We start from the raw sequence: 12,110 nt of genomic DNA, 5'->3' as shown, positions 1-12,110 counted from the left end.
AGTCATCAGCATTAGCACTTCCCCCTGTCATGGCTTTAACATAGTCCCAAGTGGCAACATGAGGGAGGAAAAGATAATTTAGCAGGGACAAGGCAGTGCCATTTACCCTTTGGGCATGGCCCCTGCTTATTTGCAGGGATAACATAGCCCTAGGGGCTGCCAGGAGCATAAAGATGGTAAGACGCAGTCTTCATTTCAGCATTTGAGACAACCTCTCCCAAATTTATTACAGCAAGTGCCTCCTGACTTGGAAGTACCAAACAGCTTTGGGCAAGACCTGAGATAAAGGAGGTTTGGGGGTGTGAGAATTCTTCATTTTCTTCTCAAAAGTGTCAGCAATGAAAGATGCTAGCACTTGGATGAATGACCTGTCTTCATCTGACAGGCAACTGCATGAAAGTTTTAACAATACCATTAACAGTTATGCATGGGCTAACTTACATGAGAGCCTCCCTCCTCGAATACTCTGTGCTGAAGGAGCTGTGTGAAACAGGATTGTCTGCATATGAATTACTCACAGTTTGAATGGCTGAGCATTGTTCTGCAGGTTAGTGCAGACAAACTTCTTATCGGAAGGCTAAAAACTTTGCTCCCTCCAAACTCCTGAAACTGGCTTGGTGATAGGGAAATGTATAATACTGTCGCCTGGTATTCCCAGCACATCTGAGGTCTCCTACTACAGTACAGAACTCCTTGGGGAAGGGACGGATGAATGGGCAGAAAAAAATGATCAGGGAACCTGTAATTCACATGTTTGAAGCAGGGTTCTCATTTTGCTCACTTTGTCCTCTGCTAGACATTTGTAAAGGAACTGAATTCTTTTTGAAAATGAAACCTCTTTTGACATTTCTGAAAGCTTTCACATCCAGAGCTTGTTCTGTTTCTTGGCTTTTAGAAGCAACCACAACTACATGACAAGTGAGTGAAACCCCACAGATGTCTCCGGTGACCAGAAATTTAAAGCTAAAAACCCTTTGGATTAGATATAAATGCTTTTGCCTTATCCCAAAATTGGCTTCTGCAAGAGGAACAGATGTTCCTTGGTGCCTCTTATAGTGGTGATATATTTTCTAGCACGCATCTCACTCTAATACCCACTGAAGCTCCAACAGAAGCTGAGTGCCGTCTACCTGAAAATCACATGGAGTATTTCTCAGAACCTAACTCTGCAGTGGCAAGCAACAGTACTTTGCTCAATGCCTTCAGCTGTGTAACTCCCAGTGCTAAGTTAGACAAACTGACAGGAGGACTGTTGTTCCAGCCCAGGACAGTCTCCTGGGCTCTTAGAATTTGGCTCGATTCTGATTTTAGCTCAGCTCAGGGGTGAAACCAGCTAAATCGCTCAGTTTTTCCAGAGCATAAATCTAGTAACATGGTTGAGAATACCTCTACAACTGCAGTGTCACTTTTTGAAAAGAAGAAATTATTCTGGTGAGTTTTCCTTTTTCTGCTTGTGTGTTTTATTTGCCATTTATCTGAGTTTTACTTTGTTTTCTAGTTGCTTTCTATAAGACGTCTAAGGATTTTCCTTGGATAGTATGTTTTGGCAGATGACCATTATGAATGTTATAGATGCTGGCAGCTGGATCTGTGGGGTTGTCATTTTGTGTTATTTCATGTATACCTGCTGTTTCCCAAGTTTGATGGAGAGATGGTAGGGGCAGTTCTGACTGCAAAGCTTGTGAGCTGTACCTGGATAAATAGGTGCATGAAGCATGTGGACCTTCACATTACAGCAATAACCTTGTGTACTGAAGAGCACATACTTTTACTCTAGGCTTGCACTGCAGGTGGTTTCTCAGAGCAATACTCTTTGAACTACTGCCTTTGAAATAGCTTTCCAAAACTGGAACTAGTTTCTGGAGCATGGTTTTCACCCTTGACCCTCAGAGCTGGTTTTAACCCATGTTAAACCATGGTTTAACCCAAAGCATGTTTGCTTTGACTTTGATATGTGCAGGATCAAACCCAGAAGCAAGATGAAGAAACAAATTATTTAGACTATCTTTTGGATAGCAATGCCTTCTAGCATACCTCCCTTGAAATAGCCTGGGTGTTTTAAAAGAGAGGTGAACTAAAGTAGAACTGAGGGAATTGAAGAAAGTGAACATGGCTTTTGTCAGCCTCTGGCAGTGGAAGCAACAGGTTCTGCATATTTATTGATTACAATGTGTTCTACATCCTGGAAGGGGGCATTCAGAGCTTATGGTGGGTGTCTTTATGATGTCTGGTTCAGAAATCAGAATGAATAAATGATAAGCAGTGGAATGCAATCAGACTGCTAACAAGCTATTTTAACTTGATTACATGCATGAGAAGGAGGGAGGGAAGGAAGGAGGGAGAGAGCCAAACTGTGTTGTGAGTTCTGTACAGGTACAGAAGGGCTGAGGGCTAGGTGAAGACTGTGCTGGACCTTGTCACCAGGCTTGTTAGCGGGTCACTGAGCAGCTGGCGGAGTAGATATCCTTGCAAATCATGCATATAGTATCCCTTAGGATATGTTCCCTTAGGGAACACTGATGCACTCAGGAGGTTGTCCTGATTGGCATGTGGAGCTGAGCAGCCCCCAAGTGTGTCCTGATGTGGTGGGCTCACATCATGCACAGTTATCCTTGCTCAATAGCAGTTCTGCATCAAAGTGAATAGGAAACAACAAAGAGGAAGGGACATCCTTGCCTATTAGGAATTACTAAGGCATTTGGTGCCCAAAGAGCTCCTCAGATCTGGTGATATCCCAAACGGCACAGCCATGTCTTCCTGGTAGCTCCTCTTGCCAAAGTACCCTGCAGCCTCTCCAGTGCTTCTCAGCTTACTAGCAGAAAAGCATAGTAGTTTGGCCACTGCTCAAGCCTGGGTCTCTGAACACTTGGAGAGTCAGTCCATCATCATGTCAGCGATGACTTCCCACTGAACTTTCACCTCAGAAAGCAAGCTGAAAATCTTTACCCTTACCTACTTCCATTTCCCTAGTGTGAGCACTTCTGGCATGTCTCCTCCCTGCCTGAATACAGGACTAAGGCTGATAGCACATTTTACTGACTTCATATTCCATGTAGACTCCCTTCAGCATTATTATTTGTCAATGCAATGAATAAATAAGGCTCTGGACCCAAAAGAAGACTTAGTAATTACTTTTTACTAGGTTTTGTTTTTTTTTTTTTCATTTTGGCATCTTTTTGGCAGGAAAATAAATTATAAAATGTCTGTCAATACAGGAAAGTTGGAAAGGAGTAATTTTTTTTTTTTTTGCTAGTTTGCCTAACATGAAGAAAAAAGTCCTTCAATTTGGATTACATACACAGTGTCTAATTTTTCATTCTGCTGTGGAAGGATTTGCTTGGGGAATACAAAATATTACATACCTACTGCTTGTGATAAATTTAATTCTCTCCCCAGCAGCACCATTAGGAGCCTAATGTGGATTTACGGCAAAGCCTAGGTAACAATTCTTTTACTGCAGCAGCATAAACAGTCCCTCATGTGAATGAGAATCAGGCCCATTTTATCTCCACAGATAAAAGAAGACATTTGTGAGCGAATTTAATTCACTGACATCTTCATTTTCTTCAGGGTGTGTGGTGGTGTTCTTGTCAAATCTGAAGTTGGAGAGAAGAGCCCCAAAACATTTCAACCCCAAATCAATGACTGGGAAGATGAGTCAAGGCGTCTAGAGTCCTAAGACTCTTTCAGGGCATAGGAGGTAGTGACTTTTCTCCACGTCTACTGAGGACAGACTGTAACAAAGTGGTCCTGTTGTATCAGGGAGTGTTTAAGCCAGACATATAATATACAGGGGCATGAGAATTCATTGAAAGAGGAGGTCTTGGGTCACTTCAATGGACCTGGCAGGACAGACCTCTCCTAGGATGATCCAGATAGATAGACTGGATTTTCCCTCAGGCAGCAGGAAGGAGTGAGGCATTTCCTGGGGTCTCCATTTTTCTGATGTTATGTTTCTTAGCTGACTACTGTAGCATCCTTCCTCATTCTTAACAAACTTTCCTTCTCCCAAATCTGATCTGATGTCCTTCACCCTCTGCAGGTCTCAGTGGTCTCTAGGCCCAATCTGGACTGCACAATGGCTAGGCCTCTGTCTCCACCCATCTCCCAGGGGCTTTGGGATCTTGACTTCTGTTGCCATAAATCCAATCTCCTCTCTCCTGTCCTTCATACAAGAAAGCCTCTCAACTCTAGGCAACAGAGGCCATCATTCAGGGGACAGACCCAGAACTGCCTGATGAAGGTCCTTGAACAGGAAAGAGTCTTGCTGGGGGGAGGGGGGGGTGGGTGTCAGTGTTTCTCAGCTTAGCAAACAGGGAAGACCATCCAGTCCCATAAAGATGTCTGATGGTTTTGCTATGCAAGAGTAGGATCCTGAGATTATATCTGAGACTTCAAATATCTTTTTGCTCTCAGTTCCAAATACCTAATCTGGAGATGCTCCAAATGTATTGGGCACACCTTATCTTCCATCAAGATCCCTGCCCCACACCCAGCTGCCTTTAGTAGATTCCCTGAGACAAAGTCTATTGGAAGTTGCAGCTTCCAGGAGAAAATGAACTTTTTTGAAATGTAAAGTAACATCTCCATGTCATCTGCCAGTTCCCCTCTAAATATGTGGAAACCCCCACAGGCCAGCACGCTTGTGTTTTGTAACCTCCTTTATCCTACCTGTGGCAGGCTACAGTGCCTCTACTGGTATCCCTACCTGTTAGCCTGAGCTTAAGGAGTAAAAGCCATAGATTTTTTTTTTTTTTCTGAATTGCATTTTTATCTTGTTTTGCTACAGGCAACAATTTGACACAAAAACCTTAAGGAAAATGAGAAGATATCAACATTTGTTGTGCTTTCCAAACTCCTGGTTTTTTTAGGCTAGTTGAATTTTGGAGAATTGACTTCCAGGTTTTCAGCTCCTGAGGGTAGCAACTTCATGGAAATCTCTGTGGCTTGTCAATTGATATCCTGCAGTAGAGATCTCTCCAAGGCAGAGCAATGAAAGGGGATACAAGGTACAGCCCCAAAGCATCCTGCAAAACACCTTTCTCGCTGAGGAAAGGTCTTGAGAGAAAAGAATTTCATGCAATGAGACAGAGATACTCAGATAAGGCACTGCAAGGACAGCATGGCTTGGCATTAAGCTTCAGACCCACAGATCAAGGCAGACCTCTGTGCTTGTCAGCAGTTTAATAAGGGCTGATGGTTTTACCTAACTTCCTTGCTTGGAGCCTTTCTTTCTGGTTCTCTCTGCAAACAAAAATAAGAAAACCCCACTGCCACACTTCCCTCCCTCAGTTATAAATACTTCATATGGATTATTTTCTGTTTTGACATTGTACCATTGTACCATTTTTGCCAGTAACTTGCAGAAAGTGAGTCACTCAGAGCAAGCTGGAGACAGGCCAAGGGCAGTCTAGGGAATGCTATATTCCCCTGCTGTGGCAGATCCCTTAGACTGTGCCACTGAAGGGTGAGCACTTCTCTTGACTCTCATGTGAGACCATATGGTGGGAAGTAGGTGAAGAAGAGAAGTCATCCAAAGAGAAGTCCTCTTCTGTTGTGTGTGCTCAGGTGGTAATTCCTGTGCACCCTGCATCTTTTCTCCCCCCACAAGATGAACCAGCGTGGCAGGGCTTGGCTGCAAGGATGTTCTAGATGAGAGAATGAGTCCTCCCATTAGAATTTTGGTTTGAACAGTCCCTGGGACAAAAGGGGCAGGGAAATGCCTGAAGGCTTGGGGTTATATGGCCACGAGTTTCTACTTGTTTGTATCTGCAGACCAGGAGAAATAAACTCCCTAACCTCTGGAGCAAAAGAGAGCTGCTACATTTTGCAGGAGAGGCTGAGTTTAGTCCTACAAGGAGAGAGAGGCAGGCCGTGCATCTCTGTAGTCCTGCTTTATTGTCAGTCATCCACAGCAGGACGCAGTGACGGATAAGGCAGGGCAGCACATCTCCTGCTGTGCTGGAAGTGTTTTATTCTCACCATGTGCTAGGTCACTGTGTGAACCTGGGCAGGATTGAGCCCTGACATCTGCGCTGCTGTGGTGAGAGTAGCTGTGCTCTGAGAAGATGCTGGAGGCATAATTTGTCAAGAAAGGTAATATTTTTTATGGGAGCAATTTATGGAGGTGGATAAAAGGGACAAGCTTTAGAGTTCCCAGGTCCTTCTTCATGTCTGAAATAGGAGCAGCAAGAGACAAGCCAGTGAACTGAAATTCATAACACTGGACACTAAACAACATGGGCTTGATAGAGATATTGTTTTTACAGCATTTTATGTTTCTGATCCCCTCCTCTCAGCTTTCAGTTTCTTGTTAAACCAGCAATAAATTACCTGCTGCTCTCATTTTTTCTCTCCCTCTCTTTCCCAGAGGACTGAATGACTTTTTTATTATGTTAAAAAGGTCCCTCCTGCACTTACTGGGTACCAAATACCTTTTCTCACCTAAGATGTCACCACGTTAATGAATGCATGTGCACAGGGTCTTGTTTCCAAACTTGGGCACTTCGAACCACAAATTTTAACAACCACTGCTGGATCCGTCTCAATATCACTTCAGGGGCTTAGTCACTTGGCACAGGCAAATGAAGTACAGATCATCCCTCAGCTCTTCCCACAGATGAGCCTGGGAATGGCAGAGGGAGAGTCGGGTTTCAGCCAGCCCCCAGCCTGTCTGAAAGGACAGGCTTCTCTTTGTTAGGCATCTAGAGTTTAAACAGTGTAAATCTGGACCTCATTATTACTAAAAGTAGGGCTACTGCATAGGCAAGTGAATGCTAGGGGATTGTTAAAGCTTTTCCCACTGAAAGAACAGCAAGTGTTGTTTCCTAGCCTCCAGCCCTAGTCAGCAGCATGTCCAGCCCAGCTGGGCATCCCAGGATGCCTCCTGCTCTTTGTGAGGATACAGCTTTCGCAAGATATGACAGCAGAACATGACCTGGCATTTGCAAATAGGGGGGCAAATAGGGGCTGGGCAGCCCTACATTGCTACATTTCATGATTCCTATATGAGCCCATGGGCACCACCCAGTACATCTTCAACCGTACATTCCATGAGGGTCACAAGATAAGTTCAGCCAAATGAAGGGCATGCCTCTGAGTCTTCTTGGCCCTGGTAATACCTGTTTTGCCAAATATGGTGAATGTAAGCTGAAGGGAAATAGGGGAAGTTTGAGAAAGCATTTTTGTGATGTGATTTTTGCATCAACGTTAAAACAGTAGAGGTGATTGTTCTGTAAAGAAAGACCTCTGGAGGAACAACACATCACAGTTCAAGAAGTCTGTGCGAGTCAGTCCACTTCTCTTCCCATCCCTATTACTCCTTGCTCTGCACAGCTTCTGCTTTCAGCCAGTTCTGGAATGCCTTTACAAATGTGTTTCAGGGAGATGGCAGCCACAGCTGTTGTTCTGGACAAGTGTCAGTTGTTTTGGACAAGCTCAATAAGCTGCCAAGGGATGGCAGTTGGAGGTGATGATATTTAGTGTGAATTTGGTGAAAAGATTAAGCAAGAAAATGGGTAAAGAAATAGGACAGCCAGAACTATTAATTTGAATGCTTCTTTTAAGAGAGCTGTTTTGGGTTTTTTTTTTCCCTTCAAAACAACCTTTTAGGGATAAATTTAGCTGTGTTTAAAATAAATAAAAAGCCCTTGAAGTAAAGAGTCACCATCTCATTTCAGTTAAATCAAATATCTCTGCTCACTGAAAATATTTAAGGGAGCCTGAAGTTTCATTTCAGACAACTTAAAAGTATTTCTACAATTATTATGTTGGTTTAGCAACTGAACTGAAAAATTATTTATTTGCACAGCTCTAATTAAGGCAGAAAGAAACTTATTTAAATGCTTTGATTAATAATGCCTCTATTCCCAGCTCAACAAAAGTGGGAATTCCAAGTCAAATGAAAGTATTGCTTCTCTTTTCTTCACTACTTTGGTAAATGGCTTTGAATATGCATATATTCCCTTCCACTAGGGTAAGTGCTGGGGTCTGCTTCAAAACTTAAGTGTCATTTACTTTTTGTCTGTCACATGCCTATTGTGGCAGGGGCTGAAGTAGTTTGTTTCCGGGTCTCAGTGGCATATTAATACTAAAAAAAATAAATGCATCGCTTTTTTATGTTCACCCTATTGTTTTCCACACCTCTCTTCTAAATGTTTCATTAGTGATGTACTATCTGGGGGTCTGGAACAAGGGAGAGGGAAATAAAAGAAAGGTGCAAATTTGAATGCTGATATAATTTCAGCTGAAAATGGCAATGTTTTGGTTAATAACTGAAGTGTTGCTACTTGGAAACATGCCCCGTGCTTCTGCAGGTTCTCTGCTGCACCCTTTTTTCCCCTCTACAGAAGGGGCAGGAAGGAATCTCTCAGAGGAGTACCTGGACCATGGAGTTTTTTGGAAGCTTCTCGGTGGTGGTGGGAGGAATCAAAATGTTAAATTCCCAAAACATAGAAGGAAGTGCTCTCTCCAGCTGCTGGCACAGCTGGCTGTGCTGCCAGTTGTTCTACCTTCAGGTACTGTGGTTTATCAGGGGAACAGACATTCATTTCCCATACATGAGTGCTAAGGCTCTGCTTACCTCCTCTGCTTCCTTTAAAACACTTTTCATATGACAAATGGCCAATCGATAGAGCTATGACTTTTTTTTTTCTTTTTGCTCAAAACATCAATAGATGTTGTAGCTGTCTGCTGTCAAAGATGCGATTCACTGTGACTCTTACTCAAGCTGAACTGTTCTGAAATAATTTCTATTCTCCTTAAATTGCATTTCAGTTTCCTTTAAAGCAACTGCTTGATGCTTTAAGGTCAAGCCCAGGGCTTGACCATTTCTCACAATCAGAGTTTTTTCCAGTAAGAAAGTGTCTTAAGGCTCTGCACTCCCTTCTGGACCCAATCTCAGTAGTGTTCCTGCATTTGCATAATTCCACACCTTTAGGGACTGTATCTGGAAAAGCAGCCTGCTGCCGCAGAGAACCAAGAGAAAGCAGAGTTGCCATGGAAAGAAACACATTATTATGGCTTTTGTTTTCAGTATTGACTGGCCAAAACTTTTTTGGCTGACAGGAAAGAGTATTGCCAGTTCTTTACACACTTCCATGCCTGTGGGACCTTCTGTAGTGGGTTGACCCTGGATGGACGCCAGGTACCCACTAAAGCCACTCTCTCACTCCACTCTGCAACTGGACAGAGGAGAGAAAATATAATGAAGGGTTCATGAGTTAAGAACCAAGAGAGATCACTTATTGGGCAAAATATATTCAAAGTGGGGACATCAATTAAATTTATTGCTAACATAATCAGAGCAGGAGAATAAGAAGTAAAATAAATCTTAAAAACACCTTCCGCCCCACCCCTTCCTCCTTCCAAGTTCTACCTCTTCCTCCCCAGTGGTGCAGGGAGATGGAGACTGGGGGTTACAGCCCATTGTTGTTTCTGCCACAGCTGAGGGAGAGGGGTCCTTCCCCTGCTCCCCATGGGGTCCCTCCCACAAGAGACAGTCCTTCACGAACTTCTCCAATGTGAGTCAATCCCACAGGCAACAGTTTTTCACAAACTGCTGTAGTGTTGGTCATTTTTCCACAGGGTACAGTCCACACTGCTCCAGTGTGGGTCCCCCACAGGGCCACAGATCGTACCAGGAAAACCTGCTCCAGCATGGTCTTCTCTTGCCATAGGTCAGCAGGTTCCTGCCAGGACCTGGCAACTTGGGCTTCCAATGAAGGAGGTCACAGCCTCCTTCAGGAATCCATCTCTTCTGGTGTGGGTTTCCTCCATGGGCTGCAGGTGAATCTCTGTACTCCCATCATCCTCCATGGGCACAGATGCCTAGCTGCCTCACCATGGTCTTCACCACAGGCTGCAGGGGAACTTCAGCTCTGGTGCCTGGAGCACCTCCTGCCCCTCCTTCTCCACTGACCTTGGTGTCTGCATATTCTCACTTGGCTCTTCTCTGGCTGCAATTTTCATCTGCACAATAACTTTTTTTCCTTCCTAAATATGTTGTCACAGAGGGGTTACTATCATTCCTCATTGGCTCAGCCTTGGTCAGCAGTGGAGCTAGCTGACATTGGCTCCTCCAGACATGGAGGAAGCTTCTGGCAGCTTCTAACTGAAGCCACCCTGTAGCCCCCTGCCCCATCCCACCCCGTACCAAAACCTGGCCACAGAAACCCAATACACCTTCTCAGTAGAACAAATTTCTCTGCTTACTGTCAGACAGTTCTTCTGTTTGACACTTACAGAATCAGAAATGCATAGTTTTTCTTGAGATTATTGAAATAGGCATTGGTAAGTACTTTTCAAGAAAAATGCAGCTTTATTTTCTGGACGTGATTGATAGAAGGTGACTTCAATAAGCCTTGGCTCTTCTCAAAGAGACATGTCCCACCACTTCGGAAATGTGGTAAAACTAAGGCAACAAAATGACAGAGGTGGACATCTGTTGTAAGCAACTCTCAAATTCTCCTGATCCATCCTTTTCACCTGCCAACCAAATTAAAATTGTAAGGTACCAGGTCAATAAGACATTTTATGACACTATGCACCTTTAAGCCCTTCTCTCACATAGAGGTAGCAACAAATCAGGGCTCTGGAGATTTAGTCACTTTCCCTTGGGGGAAAGAAGATCTGCTATTTACAATAAAAATCTCACCACTAGACTCATTACCCTTTCCTTGCCACTCCCACTGTGCAGTCCAGGTAGGGATGCACATGAGGAAACAGTGATAATATCAGATGGAGTGAATGGCTGGGTACAAGTGGACAAATACTTTAGACAGATGAGGGAATGGGCCCGTGTGGTTCGTTTTTCAATACATAGTGGTCCTGGAAGTTGTTAAACCAGTATATCTTAGCAATTCCCTTGTAAATTTTGAAGTCTCCAACAACTGCAGTGATGGTCCGACAATTTGTAGTATTTTCTTATACCACTCAGGAGCAGGGTGACCCAGTCTGAGATGTGCATTATGTTTCTGCTGGTCTGCTTCCTGTCTCAGACTTGGGAAAGTATATAGGTTGAAGAGTGAATAGACACGTAATTTTGAATCTGCCCTCGCCGTCCAAGTGGCGCCGTGCGCCGGCCGTGTGGGGCCACGCTGCCCTTGCCGGCCACGCGGTGCTGCTGCCGTTGGGGATTTCACCCTCGTGGGAGAGGAGAGGGGGAGCTTCGCCGGCAGGGATTGCGCCCTCATGGGAGAGGAGAGGAGGAGCTTCGAAGTGTACAGAGGTTTGCCAGTCCGGTTTGGGGGAGGGGAGGGGTGTCAGGCGGGCCGTGGGGGTCCTTGGACTGATGGGAGGACAGGCGGGGCAGTCCTGTATGGAGTGTCACAGGTGAGCAGTGCGAGGGGAGATCTGTGGTAACACAGTGGGGGAGGATAAGGTCAGAGTGGATAGTGGGTTCTTCTCAGGGGTTGGGGGGTTTTGGACGGGCTGGGGCCATGGGAGGTACCCAAGCCCCAGGTGGGTGAGGGTGCCAGAACAGTTTGGTTTTGGCTCACCTGCAGCTACTGCCCAGGTTCGGTTTGTTTTGCATTCATTTATTGTGTCCTGAAAGGGTGGTCAGGACAAAGGGATGTTCCTGGGTATTTCCTTGGGATTGAGTGTAGATGGGTGGCAGAAAACTAAGGAGTGAAAGGCTTGCCCTAACCGCCTTAGTGGGAAAGAAGCCTGTGTACCCCATGTGGTTGCGAGCTATGCTGGCGATGGTACATGCCTTCGGTAGGGTCTCCCATGCCAGAGAGGTCAAAGCCGAAGGGTCTGATATAATATGTCCATGGGCAGGATGAGCTCACTAGACTTCTGGTAGTCATCCTAGGAGAAGAACAACTCTAATTCCAAACCCGGGCAGATGGAGCTTACTTAGCCCTGTAAGGCCATCCATCTAAGAGAAGGATACTCTAATTAAAACTGCGTCCTGGGGACCTTGCTGCCACCGTCCAAGCTCACTCGGCCCTGGTAGATGAACCTTAGGATTAAAAAGTGGGTCCAGTTCCGCGCATATTGCATCTCACCTAAAAAATCCACTGCGCAGGCTTGAAGGTTTTAGCCACATTTGTAAAGCCCTGTAGTGACGGGCGAGGGTCAAAACGGCAGGTGATAAGGTGCACTGG

This window comes from Chiroxiphia lanceolata, chromosome 3, assembly GCF_009829145.1.
Source record: "Chiroxiphia lanceolata isolate bChiLan1 chromosome 3, bChiLan1.pri, whole genome shotgun sequence".
In the NCBI taxonomy this organism is placed as follows: domain Eukaryota; kingdom Metazoa; phylum Chordata; class Aves; order Passeriformes; family Pipridae; genus Chiroxiphia; species Chiroxiphia lanceolata.
Note: the sequence above shows the minus strand (reverse complement) of the source record.